The following is a 15,089-nucleotide window of genomic DNA, read 5'->3' as shown; positions in this document are numbered from 1 at the left end:
TCTTGAAGACATCCAACGCGGAGCATCCTCTTCCATCAACGGCGACTGTAGAATGAAGGTTCCTTTAAATGATGTCATCCAAGATGGCGTCCCTTAAATTCCGATTGGCTGATAGAATTCTATCAGCCAATCGGAATTAAGGTAGAAAAAAATCCTATTGCAATCAGCCAATAGGATTGACCTCGCATTCTATTGGCTGTTCCAATCAGCCAATAGCATGCAAGGTCAATCCTATTGGCTGATTGCATCAGCCAATAGGATTTTTCCTACCTTAAAGTGTCAGTAAACCTTAAAAATAATGTTATATAATTCTTCACATAGTGCAGAATTATATAACATTATATTAGCGCAAACATTATAAAACATAATTTCCCCTTTGAATTTAAAAAGATCACAGAGAGCGGGTCTGTAAAACAGCAGTTTCTTTTTAAAATTCAATGGGGAAATTATGTTTTATAATGTGTGCGCTAATATAATGTTATATAATTCTGCACTATGTGCAGAATTATATAACATTATTTTTAAGGTTTACTCTCCCTTTAATTCCGATTGGCTGATAGAATTCTATCAGCCAATCGGAATTGAAGGGACGCCATCTTGGATGACGTCATTTAAAGGAACCTTCATTCTACAGTCACCGTTGATGGAAGAGGATGCCCCGCGTCGGATGTCTTCAAGATGGAGCCGCTCCTCGTCGAATGGAAGAAGATAGAAGATGCCGCTTGGATGAAGACTTCTGCCGGTCTGCATGTCCTCTTCTGCCCGGATCGGATGAAGACTTCTTCCCCTCTGGAGGTCCACTTGTGCCCGGCTGGGTGAAGACGGCTCAAGGTAGGGTGATCTTCAAGGGGTTAGTGTTAGGTTTTTTTAAAGGGGGATTGGGTGGGTTTTAGATTAGGGTTGGGTGTGTGGGTGGTGGGTTTTAATGTTGGGGGGTTGTATTTCTTTTTTTACCAGTAAAAGAGCTGATTACTTTGGGGCAATGCCCCCCAAAAAGCCCTTTTAAGGGCTATTTTTAATTTAGTATAGGGTAGGGAATTTTATTATTTTGGGGGGCTTTTTTATTTTATTAGGGGGCTTAGATTAGGTGTAATTAGTTTAAACTTCTTGTAATTCTTTTTTATTTTCTGTAATTTAGTGGGGGGGTTTTTGTACGTTAGTTTATTTTATTTAATTTTAGGTAATTGTAGTTAATTAATTTAATTTATCTAATGATAGTGTAGTGTTAGGTGTAATTGTAACTTAGGTTAGGATTTATTTTACAGGTAAATTTGTATTTATTTTAGCTAGGTAGTTATTAAATAGTTAATAACTATTTAATAACTATTGTACCAAGTTAAAATAAATACAAAGTTGCCTGTAAAATAAAAATAATTCCTAAAACAGCTACAATGTAATTATTAATTATATTGTAGCTATCTTAGGGTTCATTTTAGAGGTAAGTATTTAGTTTTAAATAGGAATAATTTAGTTAATAGTAGTAAATTTATTTAGATTTATTTAAATAATATTTAAGTTATGGGGGTGTTAGGGTTAGACTTAGGTTTAGGGGTTAATAACTTTATTATAGTGGCGGCGACGTTGGCAACAGCAGATTAGGAGTTAATACATTTAATAGGCTATGTGGGCTATGGCGGTTTAGGGGTTAATACTTGAATAGGTTTATTGCGTTGTGGGTTAATGTCGGATTAAGGGTTAAAAGTTTTAAGAGGTAGTTTGCGATGTTGGGGTTGGCGGATTTAGGGGTTAATAATTTAGTTATTACTTGTGGTGTGGGTTTGACGGCGGATATAAAGGTTTATAGTTTAAATAGGCATATTGCGTTGTGGGGGGTTGTCGGTCTATGGGTTAATACATTTAATATTAGTAATGAGAGGGGGGATTGCCGATATAGGGGTTTTACGTGTAGGGCTTATTTTTGGGAGGCATGTTAGACTTTTAGAAATTTGTTTTTTTCTTTACTTTTTTTAGGCGCCGGCAGTTTCTAAAGTGCCGTAAGTCACATTCGCGACTCCAGAAATTTGTATTTACGCTTATTTCTGGACATCGCTAGTTTATCAGACTTACGCCACTTAGGAAATGCCGGCAGGGTTTATGTAATACCCCGATATGCGAGGTCAAATTACGAGCGGCGCAGGTTCCCACGCTTGCGCCGAAACCTGTGCCATATATTTGATCGCTCCCAAGGTTCTTTCATATACATTGTAAACTTTTTGTTGAGTTTAATATCCCTTTAAATTACTCAGGAACTGTGTTACTGCAAAAAGATGCTACAAAATCAATAAGACACTCAGGAGGAGAGATATGTAATAGAATATCAATCAATAAGATAACCTCTATATATGAGTAGCCATGTGAGGCCTAGTTTCCATTGATATGGTAAAGTTTGGAAACTGGTGTTAACATAAAAATTCTCCATAGGCTTTAATGGACATAAATGTGTTTATCACCAGTTTCCAAACATCACCTCAATGGAAACTAGGCCTGAGTTTGAACCTGTGTGTCACTTTAATTTTATGCCATGCCAACTTAGGCATAGTTTCCATTGAGGTGGTAAATTGTAGAAACTGGTGTTGAAAACAATTAATTCCATTAAAGTCTATAGAGATTTTTTGTTAACAAAAGTTTTCAAAGTTTATCAACTCAATGGAAACTAGGCCTTAGTATGAGTCATGGTTATTATTCTGTTTATTCTGTAGCACTCGTGTTCCTATATAGAACTTTTATTACACCCACATTCAATAATAACATATGGCCAGATATATGCATCTGTATCCTTTCCACATATAAACATAATCCCATAGTCAGGTATAGAGTTAACAATCTCACATACAGAGTGCAGGTATGCAAGCTGTGATTTAACATACCAAGACTAAATAAATAGGCTGTCATTTCACATACCAAGGTCAGCTATATAGGTTATGATTTCACATACCAAGGGCAGCAATATAGGCTATGGTTTCACATACCAAGGGCAGCAATATAGGCTATGGTTTCACATGCCAAGGGCAGCCATATAGGCTATGGTTTCACATACCAAGGGCAGCGAAATAGGCTATGATTTCAAATACCAAGGGCAGCAATATAGGCTATGTTTCATATACCAAATTTAGCAATATAGGCTATGATTTCACATACCAAGGACAGCGATATAGGCTATAATTTCACATACCAAGGGCAGCGATATAGGCTATGGTTTCACATACCAAGGTTAGCGATATAGGCTATGATTTCACATACCAAGGTTAGCGATATAGGCTATGATTTCACATACCAAAGGCAGCAATATAGGCTATGGTTTCACATACCAAGGGCAGCAATATAGGCTATGGTTTCACATACCAAGGGAAGTGATATAGGCTATGATTTCCCATACCAAGGCCAGGTAAATAGCCTGTGATTTCACAAAACAAGGTCAATTACACAGGTAGAATTGTCACATGCATAGGGTTGGTATGTAGATAGTAACCTGATTTTCAATATTTAGGTTTATACTATTGCAGTAAATCTAATGATCTAAGCAGGTACATAGGAAACAATTTAACATGTGATTGATTAGAATAAAAATAATAATTGTAAAGTATAAAGAGATACAAAAGCAAAAAACTAATTGGATTTAAATGTAATAAGAAGGAATATAGCCACAAATTCCAAATACAAATGGGTATCTATATAAGATATGTTTAAAAAATATCCTAAACTTAATATTACAGATGTTGGGTACGAGACAAAATAGAGCAGGGATGGCCAACTGACGGCCCACGTGCCATATGTGGCTCTCTGCTCTGGTTTCTGTGGTCCCTGGAAAAAGCAGAAGTAAGTATGGTACTTATGTGCACAAAGGTTTTTGTGGCCCCTGGGAAAAAAGTAGAAGTAAGTATGGTACTTATTTTCACAATGGTTTCTGTGGCCCCTGGAAAAAAAAGCAGAAGTAAGTATGGCATTAGCCTGCACAGTGGTTTATGTGGCTCCTGGAAAAAAGCAGAAGTAAGTATGTTATTATTTCACAATGGTTTCTGTGGCCCCTGGAAAAAAAGCAGATGTAAGTATGGTACTAATGTGAACCATGGTTTTGTGGCCCCTGGAAAAAATCAGAAGTAAGTATGGTACTTATGTGCACAAAGGTTTTTGTGGCCCCTGGAAAAAAAGCAGAAGTAAGTATGGCATTAGCCTGCACAGTGGTTTATGTGGCCCCTGGAAAAAAGCAGAAGTAAGTATGTTACTTATTTTCACAATGGTTTCTGTGGCCCCTGTAAAAAAAAGCAGAAGTAAGTATGGTACTAATGTGCACCGTGGTTTTGTGGCCCCTGGAAAAAGCAGAAGTAAATATGGTACTTATGTGCACAAAGGTTTTCTGGCCCCAGGAAAGAAGCAGAAGTAAGTATGGAACTCACATGCAGCATGGTTTTTGTGGCACCAGGAGAAAGCAGAATTAAGTATGGTACTAATGTGCAACATAGTTTTTGTGGCCCCTGGAAAAAAAACAGAAGTAAGTATGGTACTAATGTGCACCATGGTTTTGTGGCCCCTGGAAAAAAAACAGAATTAAGTATGGTACTAATGTGCACCATGGTTTTGTGGCCCCTGGAAAAAAAGCAGAAGTAAGTATGGTACTAATGTGCACCATGGTTTTGTGGCCCCTGGAAAAAGCAGAAGTAAGTATGGTACTAATGTGCACAATGGTTTCTGTGGCTCCTTGAAGAAAAGCAGAAGTACGTATGATACTTATGTGCACAATGGTTTCTGTGGCCCCTTAAAAAAAAGCAGAAGTACGTATGATACTTATGTGCACAATGGTTTCTGTGGCCCTTGGAAAAAAAGCAGAAGTAAGTATGGTACTAATGTGCACAATGGTTTCTGTGGCCCTTGGAAAAAAAGCAGAAGTAAGTATGGTACTAATGTGCACAATGGTATTTGTGGCCCCTGGTAAAAGCAGAAGTAAATATGGTACTTAAGTGCACAATGTTTTTTGTGGCCCCTGGAAAAAAGCAGAAGTAAGTATGGTACTAATGTGCACAATGGTTTCTGTGGCCCCTGAACAAAAGTAGAAGTAAGTATGGTACTTATGTGCACAATGGTTTCTGTGGCCCTTGGGAAAAAAGCAGAAGTAAGTATGGTACTAATGTGCACAATGGTTTCTGTGGCCCTTGGAAGAAAAGCAGAAGTAAGTATGGTACTAATGTGCACAATGGTTTCTGTGGCCCTTGGAAAAAACATAATTTATGTAAGAACTTACCTGATAAATTCATTTCTTTCATATTAGCAAGAGTCCATGAGCTAGTGACGTATGGGATATACATTCCTACCAGGAGGGGCAAAGTTTCCCAAACCTCAAAATGCCTATAAATACACCCCTCACCACACCCACAAATCAGTTTAACGCATAGCCAAGAAGTGGGGTGATAAGACAAAAGTGCGAAAGCATAAAAAATAAGGAATTGGAATAATTGTGCTTTATGCAAAAAAATCATAACCACCACAAAAAAGGGTGGGCCTCATGGACTCTTGCTAATATGAAAGAAATGAATTTATCAGGTAAGTTCTTACATAAATTATGTTTTATTTCATGTAATTAGCAAGAGTCCATGAGCTAGTGATGTATGGGATAATGAATACCCAAGATGTGGATCTTCCACGCAAGAGTCACTAGAGAGGGAGGGATAAAATAAAGACAGCCAATTCCGCTGAAAATAATCCACACCCAAAATAAAGTTTAAATCTTATAATGAAAAAAACTGAAATTATAAGCAGAAGAATCAAACTGAAACAGCTGCCTGAAGTACTTTTCTACCAAAAACTGCTTCAGAAGAAGAAAATTCATCAAAATGGTAGAATTTAGTAAAAGTATGCAAAGAAGACCAAGTTGCTGCTTTGCAAATCTGATCAACCGAAGCTTCATTCCTAAACGCCCAGGAAGTAGAAACTGACCTAGTTGAATGAGCTGTAATCCTTTGAGGCGGAGTTCTACCCGACTCAACATAAGCATGATGAATTAAAGATTTCAACCAAGATGCCAAAGAAATGGCAGAAGCCTTCTGACCTTTCCTAGAACCGGAAAAGATAACAAATAGACTAGAAGTCTTTCGGAAATTCTTAGTAGCTTCAACATAATATTTCAAAGCTCTAACTACATCCAAAGAATGCAAAGATCTCTCCTTAGAATTTTCAGGATTAGGACACAATGAAGGAACCACAATTTCTCTACTAATGTTGTTAGAATTCACAACCTTAGGCAAAAATTTAAAAGAAGTTCGCAACACCGCCTTATCCTGATGAAAAATCAGAAAAGGAGACTCACAAGAAAGAGCAGATAATTCAGAAACTCTTCTAACAGAAGAGATGGCCAAAAGAAACAAAACTTTCCAAGAAAGTAGTTTAATGTCCAGTGAATGCATAGGTTCAAAAGGAGGAGCTTGAAGAGCCCCCAGAACCAAATTCAAACTCCAAGGAGGAGAAATTGACTTAATAACAGGCTTTATACGAACCAAAGCTTGTACAAAACAATGAATATCAGGAAGATTAGCAATCTTTCTGTGAAAAAGAACAGAAAGAGCAGAGATTTGTCCTTTCAAGGAACTTGCAGACAAACCTTTATCCAAACCATCCTGAAGAAACTGAAACATTCTCGGAATTCTAAAAGAATGCCAGGAAAAATGATGAGAAAGACACCAAGAAATGTAAGTCTTCCAGACTCGATAATATATCTTCCTAGATACAGATTTACAAGCCTGTAACATAGTATTAATCACAGAGTCAGAGAAACCTCTTTGACTAAGAATCAAGCGTTCAATCTCCATACCTTCAAATTTAAGGATTTGAGATCCTGATGGAAAAAAAGGACCTTGCGACAGAAGGTCTGGTCTTAACGGAAGAGTCCACGGTTGGCAAGAGGCCATCCGGACAAGATCCGCATACCAAAACCTGTGAGGCCATGCTGGAGCCACCAGCAGAACAAACGAGTATTCCTTCAGAATCTTGGAAATTACTCTTGGAAGAAGAACTAGAGGCGGAAAGATATAGGCAGGATGATACTTCCAAGGAAGTGACAATGCATCCACTGCTTCCGCCTGAGGATCACTGGATCTGGACAGATACCTGGGAAGTTTCTTGTTTAGATGAGAAGCCATCAGATCTATTTCTGGAAGTCCCCACATTTGAACAATCTGAAGAAAAACCTCTGGGTGAAGAGACCATTCGCCCGGATGTAACGTTTGGCGACTGAGATAATCCGCTTCCCAATTGTCTATACCTGGGATATGAACCACAGAAATTAGACAGGAGCTGGATTCCGCCCATACCAGTATTCGAGATACTTCTTTCATAGCCAGAGGACTGTGAGTCCCTCCTTGATGATTGATATATGCCACAGTTGTGACATTGTCTGTCTGAAAACAAATGAACGATTCTCTCTTTAGAAGAGGCCATGACTGAAGAGCTCTGAAAATTGCACGGAGTTCCAAAATATTGATTGGTAATCTCACCTCCTGAGATTCCCAAACCCCTTGTGCTGTCAGAGACCCCCAAACAGCTCCCCAACCTGTCAGACTTGCATCTGTTGAAATCACAGTCCAGGTCGGAAGAACAAAAGAAGCCCTCTGAACTAAACGATGGTGATCTGTCCACCACGTCAGAGAGTGTCGTACAATCGGTTTTAAAGATATCAATTGAGATATCTTTGTGTAATCCCTGCACCACTGGTTCAGCATACAAAGCTGAAGAGGTCGCATGTGAAAACGAGCCAAGGGGATCGCGTCCGATGCAGCAGTCATAAGACCTAGAATTTTCATGCATAAGGCTACCGAAGGGAATGATTGAGACTGAAGGTTTCGACAAGCTGAAACCAATTTCAGACGTCTTTTTTCTGTCAGCGACAGAGTCATGGACACTGAATCTATCTGGAAACCTAAAAAGGTTACCCTTGTCTGAGGAATCAACAAACTCTTTGGTAAATTGATCCTCCAACCATGTTCTCGAAGAAACGATACAAGTTGATTCGTATGAGATTCTGCTAAAAGTGAAGACTGAGCAAGTACCAAGATATCGTCCAAATAAGGAAATACCACAATACCCTGTTCTCTGATTACAGACAGAAGGGCACCGAGAACCTTTGTAAAAATCCTTGGAGCTGTTGCTAGGCCAAACGGCAGAGCCACAAACTGGTAATGCTTGTCTAGGAAAGAGAATCTCAGAAACTGATAGTGATCTGGATGAATCGGAATATGCAGATATGCATCCTGTAAATCTATTGTGGACATATAATGCCCTTGCTGAACAAAAGGCAGGATAGTCCTTATAGTTACCATTTTGAATGTTGGTATCCTTACATAACGATTCAATATTTTTAAATCCAGAACTGGTCTGAAGGAATTCTCCTTCTTTGGTACAATGAAGAGATTTGAGTAAAACCCCAGCCCCTGTTCCAGAACTGGAACTGGTAAAATTACTCCAGCCACCTCTAGATCTGAAACACATTTCAGAAATGCTTGAGCCTTTGCTGGATTTACTGGGACACGGGAAAGAAAAAATCTTCTTGCAGGAGGCCTTATCTTGAAGCCAATTCTGTACCCTTCTGAAACAATGTTCTGAATCCAAAGATTGTGAATTGAATTGATCCAAATTTCTTTGAAAAATCGTAATCTGCCCCCTACCAGCTGGGCTGGAACGAGGGCCGCACCTTCATGTGGACTTGGGAGCTGGCTTTGGTTTTCTAAAAGGCTTGGATTTATTCCAGACTGGAGATGGTTTCCAAACTGATACCGCTCATGAGGGTGAAGGATCAGGCTTTTGTTCCTTATTGTGATGAAAGGAACGAAAATGATTATTAGACCTAAATTTACCTTTATATTTTTTATCCTGTGGTAAAAAAGTTCCTTTTCCTCCAGTAACAGTTGAGATAATAGAATCCAACTGTGAACCAAATAATTTATTACCCTGGAAAGAGAAAGGGAAAGCAGAGTTGACTTAGAAGACATATCAGCATTCCAAGTTTTAAGCCATAAAGCTCTTCTAGCTAAAATAGCTAGAGACATATACCTGACATCAACCCTAATGATATCAAAGATGGCATCACAAATAAAATTATTAGCATGTAGAAGAAGATTAACAATGCTATGAGAATTATGATCTGTTACTTGTTGCGCTAAAGCTTCTAACCAAAAAGTTGAAGCTGCAGCAACATCCGCTAAAGATATAGCAGGTCTAAGAAGATTACCTGAACATAAGTAAGCTTTTCATAGAAAGGATTCAATTTTCCTATCTAAAGGATCTTTAAAGGAAATACTATCTGCCATAGGAATAGTAGTACGTTTAGCAAGAGTAGAGATAGCCCCATCAACTTTAGGGATTTTGTCCCAAAACTCTAATCTGTCAGATGGCACAGGATATAATTGCTTAAAACGTTTAGAAGGAGTAAATGATTTACCCAAATTATTCCATTCCCTGGAGATTACTTCAGAAATAGCATCAGGGACAGGAAAAACTTCTGGAATAACTACAGGAGATTTAAAAACCTTATTTAAACGTTTAGATTTAGTATCAAGAGGACCAGAATCCTCTATTTCTAATGCAATTAAGACCTCTTTAAGTAAAGAACGAATAAATTCCATTTTGAACAAATATGAAGATTTATCAGCATCAACCTCTGAAACAGAATCCTCTGAACCAGAGGAATCATTATCAGAATCAGAATGATGATGTTCATTTAAAAATTCATCTGAAAAATGAGAAGTTTTAAAGGACCTTTTACGTTTACTAGAAGGAGGAATAACAGACATAGCCTTCTTAATGGATTTAGAAACAAAATCTCTTATGTTAACAGGAACACTCTGAGCATTAGATGTTGATGGAACAACAACAGGTAATGTAACATTACTAAAGGAAATATTATCTGCATTAACAAGTTTGTCATGACATTCATTACAAACAACAGCTGGAGGAACAGATACCATAAGTTTACAGCAAATACACTTAACTTTGGTAGATCCAGCACCAGGCAGCAATTTTCCAGAAGTATCTTCTGACTCAGGGTCAATCTGGGACATCTTGCAATATGTAATAGAAAAAACAACATATAAAGCAAAATTGATCAAATTCCTTAAATGACAGTTTCAGGAATGGGAAAAAATGCCAGTGAACAAGCTTCTAGCAACCAGAAGCAATAAACAATGAGACTTAAATAATGTGGAGACAATAGTGACGCCCATAATTTTTAGCGCCAAAAAAGACGTCCACATTATTTGGCGCCTAAACGCTTTTGGCGCCAAAAATGACGCCACATCAGGTAACGCCGACACTTTTGGCGCAAAAAAACGTCAAAAAATGACGCAACTTCCGGTGACACGTATGATGCCGGAAACAAAGAAAAAAAATTTTTGCGCCAAAAAAGTCTGCGCCAAGAATGACGCAATAAAATGAAGCATTTTCAGCCCCCGCGAGCCTAACAGCCCAGAGGGAAAAAAGTCAAATTTTAAGGTAAGAAAAAAAACAGAATTTATGCTTACCTGATAAATTACTTTCTCCAAAGGTGTGTCCGGTCCACGGCGTCATCCTTACTTGTGGGATATTCTCTTCCCCAACAGGAAATGGCAAAGAGTCCCAGCAAAGCTGGTCACATGATCCCTCCTAGGCTCCGCCCACCCCAGTCATTCGACCGACGGACAGGAGGAAATATATATAGGAGAAATCATATGATACCGTGGTGACTGTAGTTAGAGAAAATAATTCATCAGACCTGATTAAAAAAACCAGGGCGGGCCGTGGACCGGACACACTGTTGGAGAAAGTAATTTATCGGGTAAGCATAAATTCTGTTTTCTCCAACATTGGTGTGTCCGGTCCACGGCGTCATCCTTACTTGTGGGAACCAATACCAAAGCTTTAGGGCACGGATGAAGGGAGGGAGCAAATCAGGTCACCTAAACGGAAGGCACCACAGCTTGCAAAACCTTTCTCCCAAAAATAGCCTCCGAAGAAGCAAATGTATCAAATTTGTAAAATTTGGCAAAAGTGTGCAGTGAAGACCAAGTCGCTGCCTTACATATCTGGTCAACAGAAGCCTCGTTCTTGAAGACCCATGTGGAAGCCACAGCCCTAGTGGAGTGAGCTGTGATTCTTTCAGGAGGCTGCCGTCCAGCAGTCTCATAAGCCAAACGGATAATGCTTTTAAGCCAAAAGGAAAGAGAGGTGGAAGTCGCTTTTTGACCTCTCCTTTTACCAGAATAAACAACAAACAAGGATGATGTTTGTCTGAAATCTTTAGTAGCCTCTAAATAGAATTTTAGAGCACGGACAACGTCCAAATTGTGTAACAAACGCTCCTTCTTTGAAACTGGATTCGGACACAAAGAAGGTACAACTATCTCCTGGTTAATATTTTTGTTAGAAACAACTTTAGGAAGAAAACCAGGCTTAGTACGCAAAACCACCTTATCTGCATGGAACACCAGATAAGGAGGAGAACACTGCAGAGCAGATAACTCTGAAACTCTTCTAGCAGAAGAGATTGCAATCAAAAACAAAACTTTCCAAGATAGTAACTTAATATCTACGGAATGTAAAGGTTCAAACGGAACCCCTTGAAGAACTGAAAGAACTAGATTTAGACTCCAGGGAGGAGTCAAAGGTCTGTAAACAGGCTTGATCCTAACCAGAGCCTGAACAAATGCTTGAACATCTGGCACAGCTGCCAGTCTTTTGTGAAGTAAAACAGATAAAGCAGAGATCTGTCCCTTCAGAGAACTTGCAGATAATCCTTTCTCCAAACCTTCTTGTAGAAAGGATAGAATCTTAGGAATTTTTATCTTGTTCCATGGGAATCCTTTAGATTCACACCAACAGATATATTTTTTCCATATTTTATGGTAAATTTTTCTAGTTACAGGCTTTCTAGCCTGAATCAGAGTATCTATTACAGAATCTGAAAACCCACGCTTTGATAAAATCAAGCGTTCAATCTCCAAGCCGTCAGTTGGAGGGAAACCAGATTCGGATGTTCGAATGGACCCTGAACAAGAAGGTCCTGTCTCAAAGGTAGCTTCCATGGTGGAGCCGATGACATATTCACCAGGTCTGCATACCAAGTCCTGCGTGGCCACGCAGGAGCTATCAAGATCACCGATGCCCTCTCCTGATTGATCCTGGCTACCAGCCTGGGGATGAGAGGAAACGGTGGGAATACATAAGCTAGGTTGAAGGTCCAAGGTGCTACTAGTGCATCTACTAGAGTCGCCTTGGGATCCCTAGATCTGGACCCGTAGCAAGGAACCTTGAAGTTCTGACGAGACGCCATCAGATCCATGTCTGGAATGCCCCATAATTGAGTTATTTGGGCAAAGATTTCCGGATGGAGTTCCCACTCCCCCGGATGGAATGTCTGACGACTCAGAAAATCCGCTTCCCAATTTTCCACTCCTGGGATGTGGATCGCAGATAAGTGGCAGGAGTGATCCTCCGCCCATTGAATTATCTTGGTCACTTCTTTCATCGCCAGGGAACTCCTTGTTCCCCCCTGATGATTGATATATGCAACGGTCGTCATGTTGTCTGACTGAAACCTTATGAATTTGGCCTTTGCTAGTTGAGGCCAAGCTCTGAGAGCATTGAATATCGCTCTCAGTTCCAGAATGTTTATCGGGAGAAGAGACTCTACCCGAGACCATAGACCCTGAGCTTTCAGGGATTCCCAGACCGCGCCCCAGCCCACTAGGCTGGCGTCGGTCGTGACAATGACCCACTCTGGTCTGCGGAAGCTCATTCCCTGTGACAGATTGTCCAGGGTCAGCCACCAATGGAGTGAATCTCTGGTCTATTGATCTACTTGAATCGTCGGAGACAAGTCTGTATAATCCCCATTCCACTGTCTGAGCATGCACAGTTGTAATGGTCTTAGATGAATTCGTGCAAAAGGAACTATGTCCATTGTTGCAACCATCAATCCTATTACTTCCATGCACTGCGCTATGGAAGGACGAGGAACAGAATGAAGTAGTTGACAAGAGCTTAGAAGTTTTGATTTTCTGACCTCTGTCAGAAAAATCCTCATTTCTAAGGAATCTATTATTGTTCCCAAGAAGGGAACTCTTGTTGACGGGGACAGAGAACTTTTTTCTTTGTTCACCTTCCATCCGTGAGATCTGAGAAAGGCTAAGACGATGTCCGTATGAGCCTTTGCTTTTGACAGGGACGACGCTTGAATCAGGATGTCGTCCAAGTAAGGTACTACTGCAATGCCCCTTGGTCTTAGAACCGCTAGAAGGGACCCTAGTACCTTTGTGAAAATCCTTGGAGCAGTGGCTAATCCGAATGGAAGTGCCATAAACTGGTAATGCTTGTCCAGAAAAGCGAACCTTAGGAACTGATGATGTTCCTTGTGGATAGGAATATGTAGGTACGCATCCTTTAAATCCACGGTAGTCATAAATTGATTTTCCTGGATAGTAGGTAGGATCGTTTGAATAGTTTCCATTTTGAACGATGGTACCCTGAGAAATTTGTTTAGGATCTTTAGATCCAAAATTGGTCTGAATGTTCCCTCTTTTTTGGGAACTATGAACAGATTGGAATAAAATCCCATTCCTTGTTCTCTTATTGGAACTGGATGTATCACTCCCATCTTTAACAGGTCTTCTACACAATGTAAGAATGCCTGTCTCTTTATTTGGTTTGAAGATAATTGAGACCTGTGGAACCTTCCCCTTGGGGGTAGTTCCTTGAATTCCAGGAGATAACCTTGAGAAACTATTTCTAGCGCCCAAGGATCCTGTACATCTCTTGCCCAAGCCTGAGCAAAGAGAGAAAGTCTGCCCCCCACTAGATCCGGTCCCGGATCGGGGGCTATCCCTTCATGCTGTTTTAGTAGCAGTGGTAGGCTTCTTGGCCTGCTTACCCTTGTTCCAGCCTTGCATTGGTTTCCAGGCTGGTTTGGGTTGTGAAGTAATACCCTCTTGCTTAGAGGATACAGAATTAGAGACTGGTCCGTTTCTGCGAAAGAGACGAAAATTAGGCTTATTTTTAGCCTTAAAAGACCTATCCTGTGGGAGGGCGTGGCCCTTTCCCCCTAGTGATGTCTGAAATAATCTCTTTCAAATCAGGTCCAAATAATGTTTTACCCTTGAAAGGAATGTTAAGCAATTTTGTCTTGGAAGACACATCCACTGACCAAGACTTTAGCCAAAGCGCTCTGCGCGCCACGATAGCAAACCCTGAATTTTTCGCCGCTAATCTAGCTAATTGCAAAGCGGCATCTAAAACAAAAGAGTTAGCCAATTTAAGTGCTTGAACTCTGTCCATAACCTCCTCATACGAAGATTCTTTACTGAGCGATTTTTCTAGTTCCTCGAACCAGAAACACGCTGCCGTAGTGACAGGAACAATGCATGAAATTGGTTGTAGAAGGTAACCTTGCTGTACAAAAATCTTTTTAAGCAAACCCTCTAATTTCTTATCCATAGGATCTTTGAAAGCACAACTATCTTCGATAGGAATAGTAGTGCGTTTGTTTAGAGTAGAAACCGCCCCCTCGACCTTGGGGACTGTCTGCCATAAGTCCTTTCTGGGGTCGACTATAGGAAATAATTTCTTAAATATAGGGGGGGGAACAAAAGGTATGCCGGGCCTTTCCCACTCTTTATTTACTATGTCCGCCACCCGCTTGGGTATAGGAAAAGCGTCGGGGGGCACCGGAACCTCTAGGAACTTGTCCATCTTACATAATTTCTCTGGAATGACCAAATTGTCACAATCATCCAGAGTAGATAACACCTCCTTAAGCAGTGCGCGGAGATGTTCTAATTTAAATTTAAATGTCACAACATCAGGATCAGCTTGATGAGAAATTTTTCCTGAATCTGAAATTTCTCCATCAGACAAAACCTCCCTCATGGCCCCTTGAGATTGGTGTGAGGGTATGTCAGAACAGTTATCATCAGCGTCCTCTTGCTCTTCAGTGTTTAAAACAGAGCAATCGTGCTTTCTCTGATAAGTAGGCATTTTGGATAAAAGATTCGCTATGGAGTTATCCATTACAGCCGTTAATTGTTGCATGGTAATAAGTATTGGCGCACTAGATGTACTAGGGGCCTCCTGTGTGGGCA

This window comes from Bombina bombina, chromosome 3 (genome assembly GCF_027579735.1).
Source record: "Bombina bombina isolate aBomBom1 chromosome 3, aBomBom1.pri, whole genome shotgun sequence".
NCBI lineage: Eukaryota > Metazoa > Chordata > Amphibia > Anura > Bombinatoridae > Bombina > Bombina bombina.
Note: the sequence above shows the minus strand (reverse complement) of the source record.